This window comes from Homalodisca vitripennis, unplaced genomic scaffold (assembly GCF_021130785.1).
Source record: "Homalodisca vitripennis isolate AUS2020 unplaced genomic scaffold, UT_GWSS_2.1 ScUCBcl_7728;HRSCAF=15529, whole genome shotgun sequence".
Lineage (NCBI taxonomy): Eukaryota > Metazoa > Arthropoda > Insecta > Hemiptera > Cicadellidae > Homalodisca > Homalodisca vitripennis.
This window is the reverse complement of record NW_025783846.1, coordinates 7,290-18,370: the sequence shown is the minus strand read 5'-3', so window position 1 is coordinate 18,370 and position 11,081 is coordinate 7,290. Positions and strand designations below refer to the sequence as shown.

The window sequence follows — 11,081 nt, the reverse complement described above, 5'->3', positions numbered from 1 at the left end:
ACCTCAACCTGTCTAATTTTGCAGTATTTTTTTAAAAAAGAATTTTTCAAAATATGATATAAAATACTTGTTATATTCTTCTACATCTGACATAGATATACAGTTTGCAAGTCCCTAATATTTGTACATATACAAACTGGATTTTCAGGCCTAAAATATATATACCACACAGTTTTTGCAAGTCACTCCCTGTATGATCTGACAAATGCGGCTCAATAACCTGACATTCAAAGTTGTCTTTGCTAATATTTGTAACAATATCGAGTACTGCATCTCTCCTAGTTTGTTTTTTATTCAAAACAGTAAAATTTGCAGCTTTTTCAATTTTCAAATGTTTCAAAAACTTTTAAAATTACTTCATCATTTTTGCACTTAATCATATCAGTTCAATAGGTGGAAAGACCCCACCTATATGAGGAGGTACCTTCACTGCTGTACGTCACATGTAACGAGTAAGAACACCCGAAATAGAAGATAGATACACTGCAGCAGTCAATGTATTAAAACTCAGATAACTTGCTGATGTATTTGTATTATGATAGTATTTAATTGTAATTTATATATGTAATACACCAATATGATTCTCTGTTCTTCAGGTTTTTGGCTTAATACTAATCATATTTTCCTTTTTTTTCTGTTTCAGGAACAGCCAAATTAATATGACAAACTTAGGAAATTGTTCAAAATTTGATAGAACTGAATATCAAAGGCCTGGAAGGGATAACAGTAATCAATGTGTCTGTACTTATGAATTTCACTAAATTAAAGCACCTGGTGAGTAATTTTGTATACAAAAATGTATATGTTTACTCATTCTCTTTCAATTAAACTCTATTATTAAACTCCAATACTAAATGTTTATAATCTATGGTATATTTTCTAACAATTTCTTTGTACTTATAAGTAGTACTGTATAACTTTTTTGAGTTTATGAAGGATTATGTTAAAACTATGAGAGATATTTTAAAATGTAAACATGAGTTGTGTGATACATATTATGGCATGCATTCAATAATAACTCCATTACACATATGATGACACATCTTGCTATCACAGATTTTTTCCTCCTCGATCACAGACTCCATAAAACTGGTGGTAATACGTATTCCACTGTTAACTAAACATCAGACAACACATAGCACTCCATTCATTGTTCCCACCCACCTCTTATTTATTAGTTTTTAAAATTTTTTTCTTGTTGCCACCATAACACCATGTAAAGTAATTAATTACCTTATGGTGCGATGAACATGTCAATTTCTTAAAAATACCTAACATAATTTGAAATGTAAATAAATTGATATAAATTGTATAGATAAGACATATAGATTAAAATTTAAACATTAAACATTGAATATTACACATTCATTTAAATAAAGTATAACTTGTATAAATAACATATAGTAATAAGATTTAAACATAAAATATTAAACACTAAGCATTAAATATAAAAATTGAGAGCAAACAAAAAAAAATCCCGAACATAACTTGAACAAAGATGCACAGTTTTAAATAATTATTTAAAAACTTATTGCTTTTCATTCAAGAATTAATTTACATTGTAGAAACACTTTTCCAGCAAATAGCCATGCACTTTTTTATTCTAAACCTCCAATCAATTCCCTAATTTGACATCATTTAACAAATTATTATAAAGGATAAATAAGAGTACTATTGTGTCTGGTGGAATAATTGTATATATTTGAGAATGAATTAAAATTTGCTACGTTTTTCTTGATAATAATTAGTGTCTGCGGTAATATATAAATTGATGGAAGAGTAAGCAATTTTAAGTCTCTAAAAACTGGGCTTGCAGGATGCGTCATAATTAATATAGTTTATTTTACGGATTATATTTTTTTAATTATGAAAAGCTTGTTTAGTTCAACTGAATCACCCCAGAATTCGATGCCATATGTTCAGTAAGAATATAAATATGCATAGTAAACTGTTAACAGTTTTTGTATCTACTTTTGAGGACAGAAAAGAAATCAGTTAATATGCCTTACTAAGTTTATTTGGTAATGATAGGAACATGCTGTCTTCAAGTGAGACTTCCGTCAATGGTGAACTCCTAAAAAAGTTATAGTTTTTTCTTTCGTTAAATGTTGCATCAAGGGAGGAGGTGTTAGATTTAAAACTATTGCTATAATTAGGGTGAAAAATGACTGAGATTTTCCAGTGTTAAATAAAATACCATTTGTTTAGAACCAATTATTCTATTCCTTAAGGTAAAATTATTGTGTGCTGAGTTCTAAGTTCAGAGAGGTAAATAATATCTGGAATTTGAATTAATTTTTGAAAACAATCCTTAAAATCATCTACATAATTTACACGTCCATAAAATGAAAAATATTTAAATTATTTATAGGGTTTGTGCTTACGCTGACATTACATGACTGCTGATTATATCTAAAAAAGCTTCACAAGGGTTTCGCTCTAACACCTCACTAGATGGGATATGACCAGGACTATCTTATCTCTCCTAAATTGATCGTCATTACAACCAAATACCATTTTGTTCTGCATGCTGATGTGTTAGACGGCTTTTTCTGCGTGAGGAGGATGATAGTGCAATTTGAGATCTGCACATAAACTCTGTTCATTTGTTGAATTGCACGTTATATGTTAAATCAGAACGTTGTTTACAGCAATTTGAAAGATAACTTTAATAATTATAATATCAATCTTTTTTTTTAAACTATTTTTTTTCTGCTTTTTGTAAGTTTTTTTTGAAATCGAATCTGTGATGGTGAATCTATTTTGTTTTTTTATACATATTTATATGAATAATATCTTTTGAAAGTCTTAAAAAAACAGTCTCAATTTTTTTCTTTCTATAATAACTTCAGAAATTTTATTTCATATACTAAGCAAAATTAACATGAACCTTTTAAAGCTAATTGCACCACTTAGCTTAAAAAATAAATACAATTTTATCCGGCACTTTGAGATATAAAAGTCTCATTATACCAAACAATTTTGTGTAAATAAAAAGTAATTATCTTATACTCTATTTACCGAGGTTGTGCCAAATTTCTTTAAAGGCCTTTTAAATTAAGTATTGTGTTATTCTTACTATAATAATAGAAGGTACCAAATTTTCCAAAAACTTATTACTGAGGTTACTCTTTCAGGAAAATATGTGTGGTAGGGGCTTAATTGGATTTTCAAAATTTTATAAATACTCAAACATAAAAAAATACTAAAAAGCGTAAAACACTAAATTTAAAATAACAGTGTAAAATGTGGTACACACATCATGAAATATCTTCTAAAAAAAAACTATTTTGTATTTAAAGTTTTTGTATATATATAAATTCAAAAATTGTAAACCTAAACAAACAGATTAATTCAAATATTGTTTGAATTATTGTAAAAAGAAATAAATACACAATCACTTAGAAAAGAAACATTCACTTTAAGGGTCAGTATTTATGTATTTCACTGACACACTATCCACATAGTAGTTCCACATTTGCAGGCCAAACTGAGGCAACAGTAAAGTAAATATAACCTAATTTAGAACATGTTTGAAAAAGTTTCAGTTATTTGTGGCAAGATTGTAGCACATGACAAGTAAAATAATAGAGCACTGCTGTTTCGTAGTTGTAACTGTTCGGACAGTCCCCTGTAGTTTTGGCGAGGGACAAGCTAGCTATTGTTTGGAACTTGTCAAAACTAAATAATTTTTATCCAATAAATTGAGTTCTGTAACAAAACAAAAATCAGCACTACTAAGTTAAAATAATGTTGATTTTGTGAATTCTGTGAATGTTGACTTTAGCTCAATTTCACCTTCCCCTCTTAGTGCAGGATATGAAATCTCAATTTTTAGGTTGCTATTTTTGAACTTTTAGGGGTAAACAAAAATCTTTAAAATACAAAAATATTTATTTTAAGGATATCTTTCATGGTATGTACTATTTAGTATCCATTGTAATTTAAAAAAAAATTAAATTTTACGCTTTATTACTATTCACATTTGAGCATTTTTTTTCAAAATTCGGAAAACATAATCAAGTGTCCCTACCACATATTTTTTTACAGAATATCTCCAATAATGAGATTTTAAAAGTCTGTTCCCTCCTATATTTGTCGTAAAAATAATACAATATTTCTTCATCATATATGGGGCAGTCCATTGCCATCCACTTAAGCCTCAAGGGCCTTTTTTGTGCACCCTGGAAAGCACAACCATGAGGCCTACCAGTCTACAGTTTTCAGCAGTTCCACAAACCGCCGAAAACAACCTATCAAGGTCCTCCTGGAGAATTTTCACCACCCCCTGTCCAAATTAACAAAGATGGCATATCTCTCCCTTGCTTTTGCAGGACAATCAACGAGCAGGTGTTCAGCAGTTTCTTCCAGTTTATCTACACATTTTAACAGAGTGGATCCTCTCAAAAGCATGCCTACCCTGTAAAAGATGCTCCCTCAGCTACGTAAACAAACCCATAACCCGAGAATGACATTGTTTCTACTTAGTGAAAGAAGGTTCAGACGCCACCTTAGAGGAAAAGCGACTATAGAACCATTCTGCTCATTCCCACGTAGGGATCCTCTCATGACCAGGAACCCAACAAACCAGTCACATTGTTGATTCTGGCAACGGAAGAAATGACTCGTTAGCAAACCCAGACAGATTTGGAATTGAGCACATTTACCGTCCCTCAATGTTGGTTGTCTATTCCTATACTGTAGAAGAAGATTCTCACGAGCAGCACTTCATAATGGCTACTACTTCTGCCTGAAAGACTGGTGGGATACAGGACCCATAGGGACCATCAGCTTCCTACATGGTCTCACCCCACAATTCCAGTGCCTGTACCACTTTTTGTTTTAGATCCATCTGTAAACCATTCAAGCTCCACTGGTGGAGGGGGTTTCCTTCCCCTCCAGATCAAACGTACCTAGGAGGTATAACAATCTTAAATGGTTTGTCAAAGGAAAAATCTTTGTGACATCTTGATCAGAGATCATATGCAGAGCATTCCCTTGAATCAGGATGCTAATTCTGCAGTGCCCACTGCTGCAACCCAAGGCCCACCTGCTGGAGACAGTAGGCACTCCTCCTGGCCATATCCCAAATGACAATGTCCCATGGGGCAAGGATGAGGCAACAGTCTAAAGGTGCACCCGGCGCACTTGGAAAAGTCCCAGTGATAGCAAGGCAAGCCACCCTTTGGATGCCAGATCAGACCAGCTACCGCCAACTTGGCCTACGTTTTTGGCCACCAGACACCAAGCCCCAACACATTAGTGCAGGTGTGACCAATGGAGACATAAAGCCAATACAAAAGCCTTGGCTTACGTCCCCAAAGACCCATCTATCACACATCTGCATTGCATTAAAGAACCATTTCCCTCTAGCGATAACCTTTTTTAGATGGGGTCCCCAGTTTAGGACCCTATCAAGGATCACGCCCAGGTACTTTAAACTCAATGAAAGAGCCTTTCAGTAGGGATGGACCAATACCCTCCAACTGAAACCTCCTAGTAAAGGCAACTACAAACAGCCTTGGTGGAGTTGACAATAAGGCTCATCCAATCACACCAGTTCCCCACCATGTTCAGAGCAGCATTGGTCAGTTTCTTGACTTGTTGAACTTGCCACTCATAAGAATCACAATGTCATCTGCGTACCCTTTGAAAAGACAACTACTACTGTTCAAAAACATGAGCAGGTTGTCCACAACTAGGTTGAACAAGAGAGGAGAAAGGATACCACAAAGAGGACAGCCCCTCGTAGTAGTCCTTGCCCTGACACTTGCTCCTATAAGAATGGTAATAACCACCCTGTCTGTGAGTAAGGGCCTTACAACAATACAAGCTCTGGCATTATTAAACCTGGGCACTGACAATTTTGACCCCTGTCATGGAAAGCCCTGATATTTTATCCACTTGAAAAAATCATATGCTAAAAAGCATCTGCAGAACACAGCTAAAGTCCTTTTACTGTGCTGCAGATTGACCTGAAGGACCTTGTAATTGACTCATTTCATACAACCCATCTCACATTCATTTCAATACTTAATTTAATTTAAAAATTTATTAGTAATAATATAATTAAGGAATAATTTAATTTATAAATTGTCTCAAATTTTAATACAAACAATAATAAATACAAAATTAAATATATCAAAATTAATCAAAATTCACCTTATTACATATAAAAATTCAAAAAGTTATAAATTGAACTAAAGTCAGTGATACAGTGTGCAGGGATGATTGTTGAAGAGTGAAGAGAGCAGAGATTTGAAAGGTGGAGAGGAGAGAGGGATCTGGAAGAAGTTGAAGCAAGATTATTATTTTAAATAAAGAAACTGGTTACATTTATTCAGCAGTATTTGAAAGGTTACTTTATTAAATTCTTTATTATCGCTGAAGTACAAAGAAGCAGAAGACAGATATTGGGTGAGAAAATTCCTTTTAAGTTTAATAGTGATGTCATTGGAAGAACGTAAACCCCAGGGAACATTCGATTTGGCTAATTAATTCAAAATTATTATAATTAAAAATTTAACAACAATTATTTTTTCAAAATTACAATATTTTTTATTAAAACAATACCTAATATTTTCTATTTCATTAAGCCAGCACGACCACCCTGCCCTAAAATTTAAGAACTGTATTTAAACAAATTTTTACCATTATTGTAATCCTCCATCTTGTTTTCAAAATTCAAACTTGTATGTCAATTAATTTATCATCATTAAAGTTTCACATTTGTATCATACTGGAGTTTATTTATTATTTCTAGTTATAATTATCAGAATACAAATTAAGTTTAACTATTTATTTTAAAGTAATAATAGTAGTAGTATATATTACAACCTTGACCCTCATGATCAGCTGCTATAGCCCCCTGCTTCCTCAGCTGGACCTGCTCTACACCAATGAATATCCTCCAGTTCCTCACTTTAAAGAGTCGCTGCAGACTGTTCATCAACCAACATCACCATCGTCCTGGAACCTCCCATGTGGGACATCTCCAATAACCTTTCAGTCAGACACCAAAATTTCAGCATTTTGTTTTGCCAATGCAGAGTTCTGCCCAGGCCACAGGACCGATTGATAGATCTTATGACGTCTATATAGTCCCCACTGACCATACTTGCCACCTTAGGAGTCACTAACCCTCAGCTCCGGGGCCAGACCCCTTTCAGGAAAGCACCTTTTGAAACTGCCAGGACACACCACCCTCTGCTGAGAAAAAACTCGTCAAGGATCCGTCCCTGCAGCTCTGAGGTCTCCTCCTCCAAGAAAACACCTTTCAGGAAAATTCTCGGGGACCAAATGCAAGTTTTGTGTCTCGTTAGAACTTTCCCTAAATGTATTTACCACTCCCTTCTCCGTTCCTTCTATATTCAAATCCTTGAAACATAACGGGTGGTTTAGTATTATATTTTGTATAAATACAAGGTATTTTACTCAACAAATACACAAGAAAATGAATTGATTGTTGCAGTCACTGATGACAGTGAAGAACATGTCGGAGGTTCTGGAGGTGGTAGGCAAGATGGACTCAGCTGGAGCTCTCTAGAGCTGGGGGAAATGATCAATGTGACAGAGACACATGTGATACAGGGCTTCTCACAGCTCACTAATCTCAAACGGCTTCGCCTCAAGAAGGTATGAAATAGCAGTTTTTCTAAGCTATTTATTCAATCCAGCTTTGTTACTTACGCAAAGGAGAGGTATTTCTATGATGTTTGGTATTAACCCTTTGATTAGTAATCCTGATCGTTAGGCAAAGCGTAATTTAGTAAGATGTCCCTTAATGGTGAAATGTTACAAAAATTTCTTGTGAAACGTTTTTCAAAAGATTGAATTATTTTTTAACCAATGACCAATACTTAGATGGAAAACATGGTTTTTTTTTCAAAAAATCTAATTTAAAAACAAGTTATATGCTTAAGATTTTTAAATTGAATGTACTTTGCAGGGACAACAGGACTGCCCCCACAAATGCCATCATGCAGACCATCAGGCAAGTTACCATCTCTGAACCATCTGGAGCTGATCAACTTTTGACAGCACTAAAGGATTTGATGCCTTCTTAGGAAAAATGTTTTCCAACATTAGTACATCATCAATGGGTGCCTAAAGTCTGGGTGCCCATCAATGCAATACAGGTAACAGATTATAATAATAGCACCTAGTTTGTGCATGCGCATTAATACTTAATGCGCATACACATTAATACTTAATTGTGTCATTTTATGGAATCAACCAAACAAAATCATAAGCTTTTTTTTTCATTTTAAAACGTCTTTTGATGATTTTTGCATTGTTTACATTCTATTGTGATTAAAGTAAGACAGCAGCCGAATATGAAAGTTATATTTTGAACATACTGCACATAATTGAATTATGGAAGGTGATATTCACTATCTCTCTTGCAACTACTTCTCCTACAATGCTGAGCCACCATGGTCCGCACTGTATACAGTAACTGTCTAGTTATAATACATGTCATAAAATAAATATATTATAAGTGTATTATTACGAACATTATTAGTATAACTACAAAATTTAATATTTAACACATTGGAAGAAACCCTGAAAGGCATTAACTCATTTGAGACTGAAAAACATAACTCCAGTTCATTGGACCCAGGACTGAATATTTTCTTTGGTTCAAACTAGAAAACAGGTGATCTTTGCTCAAAACTTTATATAACTTTCTATAAATAATACAGACCTAATATTGGATCATTCTTGTTGGTAGATAAATCAAAGCGGCCTTCAAAAAAAAAAAGAAAAAGAAAAGTATTAGGCATTATTTACTCAATTTTTCACAGCCCTTCAATAACATTTTTAGGTTATGGCCCATGTTGTTATCACTGCTATTGTTGTTCATACTGTCATACATTTAATGATCTTTCATTGTTGTGGCTTCTAATTCTTTTCATTTTTTCCATACCACTTTCTTTTTAAAACATTTTCAATAAACACTGTAAAGTCATTACAATTAACAAATTGTACGTGAATCTAATTACAGAAAATAACGACCTGCAATCAATATATTAATACAAAACTATGATTATTTGATAATTAGGTTATCTATCTACAGTTCAATTCTTCAGTTACAAAAAACATCTCAAACTGCTACCACCAGATTAGATTCACAGTTAATTTGATTGAACCAGAAAAGAGGAGCACATAGGAAGTGTTGTAATACTTGTTTATGCTGTTTTTTGTTGGAGTTTTTATTAATTATTTTATCTTTATTTAACCTTTAGTACAATATAAAGAAATCAAATAATATCTCTTTAATGCTCAGGTTAAAAAATGTTAGTATTTAAATTTATCCAAGTAATTTTTAAAGTTTTCTTGTCCAAATTAATGGAAACATGTAATTTTAAATTATTTATCTTTATTCTTTTTATTGAATTCATGTACGATAAGTAATTGGAATGGACCAAAATTCACTCTTTTTACTATTTAATTATACTTTACAACAGTTACAATTATTATAGTTACAAATTAATTATAATTACCGAGAGTCAGTTATTACAGGCATAATAGTAGTGATATACTAAGCAAACAATTATGAATTACTAAAACAAGAGTAGGTACTTTCCATGGTTGCGCTGTGAGTGGTTTGTTCTACCATGTTCTTAGCTTAAATATGTCTTTAAATCCAACCCTATTTGCTCTGATATAAATGTTTTCCTGTACTTCAAGCCATATAATCTTCATGTTAGCCATTAGTCACTACATGAAATTTGAGACATTATGTGTAGAAACTCATTACATATTTCTATTTTATTGAGGAAAACAGTAATAACAAAATGGTAACAATTTATTGTGTTCAAGATCAGTTATTGGGGCCTCACATTAGTTGTGGCCCTTTTTGAAAGATCAGTGTTGCCCCTCACTGATTGTTTTGTGTCAGCCCGGTGTTGCATTCACCTATTATATACTCACCACTTAACATACCTTTAGAATATCAAGGGTCATTTCACTTTGCAGTAAATTTATTTGTAGAAATGAATACTAAACTCGTGGTTACTGAGTTCATCAGATTTAAAAAAAATTAAAATTCACAAGAAACATATTTTACTATGCATTTGAATAACTGTACATTGATTCACTTTTATATCACTGAGAAATAAAGTTTAAAACTTATCAATCCATTCCTGTATAATCATAGATGTTACTGGTTTGAACAACAAGGAAAGAAAGAGAACAAAGTTGGAGGAGAATTGGGATTGACGGAAATGACCCTCTGCACTAGTCTCAGAACAAAACTACTACGCTTAAATTTTAATATCTTGTTAATACGGTTTATAAAAATATGAATTTCTTTTGTAAACTGTTTCAATTTAATATTTTATCTTTAATTCCAATATAAAGTTAATTTCATCTGTTCTCTATAATTTTATTTTAACCTTCACAACGTGATTCAGCGTAACAGATTGTTTGTATACCAACAGATTTATAATATGTAAAAAAAAAATTATCGCAGGAGAACTTTAAACCACAAACGTCCGTATGTATGGGCGTTGGTATTTTCCCCGGTAGGTTTTCACAAAGTCCATAATATATACTGACGTTGGCAATAAAAGAGTTAATTTCTAGTTAAGTAGTCTTTTATATGTTTATGTAATTAATAATTTATTTGAACTAATTGTTTAATTAAATAATGAATATCTTGTTTGTTTTCAATGTTGTTTGTTTGTTGTCTAATATAAGTTGTGAGATAATAAGTTTTTTTTGAGCCTGTAAGTATAAATTAACATAGAGGCTGCTATTTTAACTGGTTTTCTTTCTAAAAGGAATGAAATAAATGTTCAAAATGTTGAATGACAGGTAAATACGTTGGTGAAGTTAGATCTGTGTCGCTGCACCTCGAAAGTCCTGGAGCATATTGCTGCCATCTGTCCACAACTGGAGTACATATCGGCTAGAGCTATCAAGTCAGTAGTTTAGGTTACTAATAATTATAGTAATTACTCAAGGTGTGCACTAAATTATATATTTCACTATAATGTACTTAATAAATTTATTTATTTGCATTTTCATTTTAATAAAAATAAGTTTGAACCATTATAAACAAATAAGCTAATATT

The 11,081-nt window shown here is 32.5% G+C and overlaps 1 long non-coding RNA gene across 1 annotated transcript; it reads left to right on the top strand.

Moving 5' to 3' along the window:
- Window positions 1–684: 684 nt before the first annotated feature.
- LOC124374279 lies at window positions 685–7,966 on the top strand. The gene is made up of 3 exons (XR_006923538.1): window positions 685–774; window positions 7,472–7,635; window positions 7,949–7,966. It is a non-coding gene; the product is annotated as an uncharacterized LOC124374279 (long non-coding RNA).
- The last annotated feature ends 3,115 nt before the right edge of the window (window positions 7,967–11,081 follow it).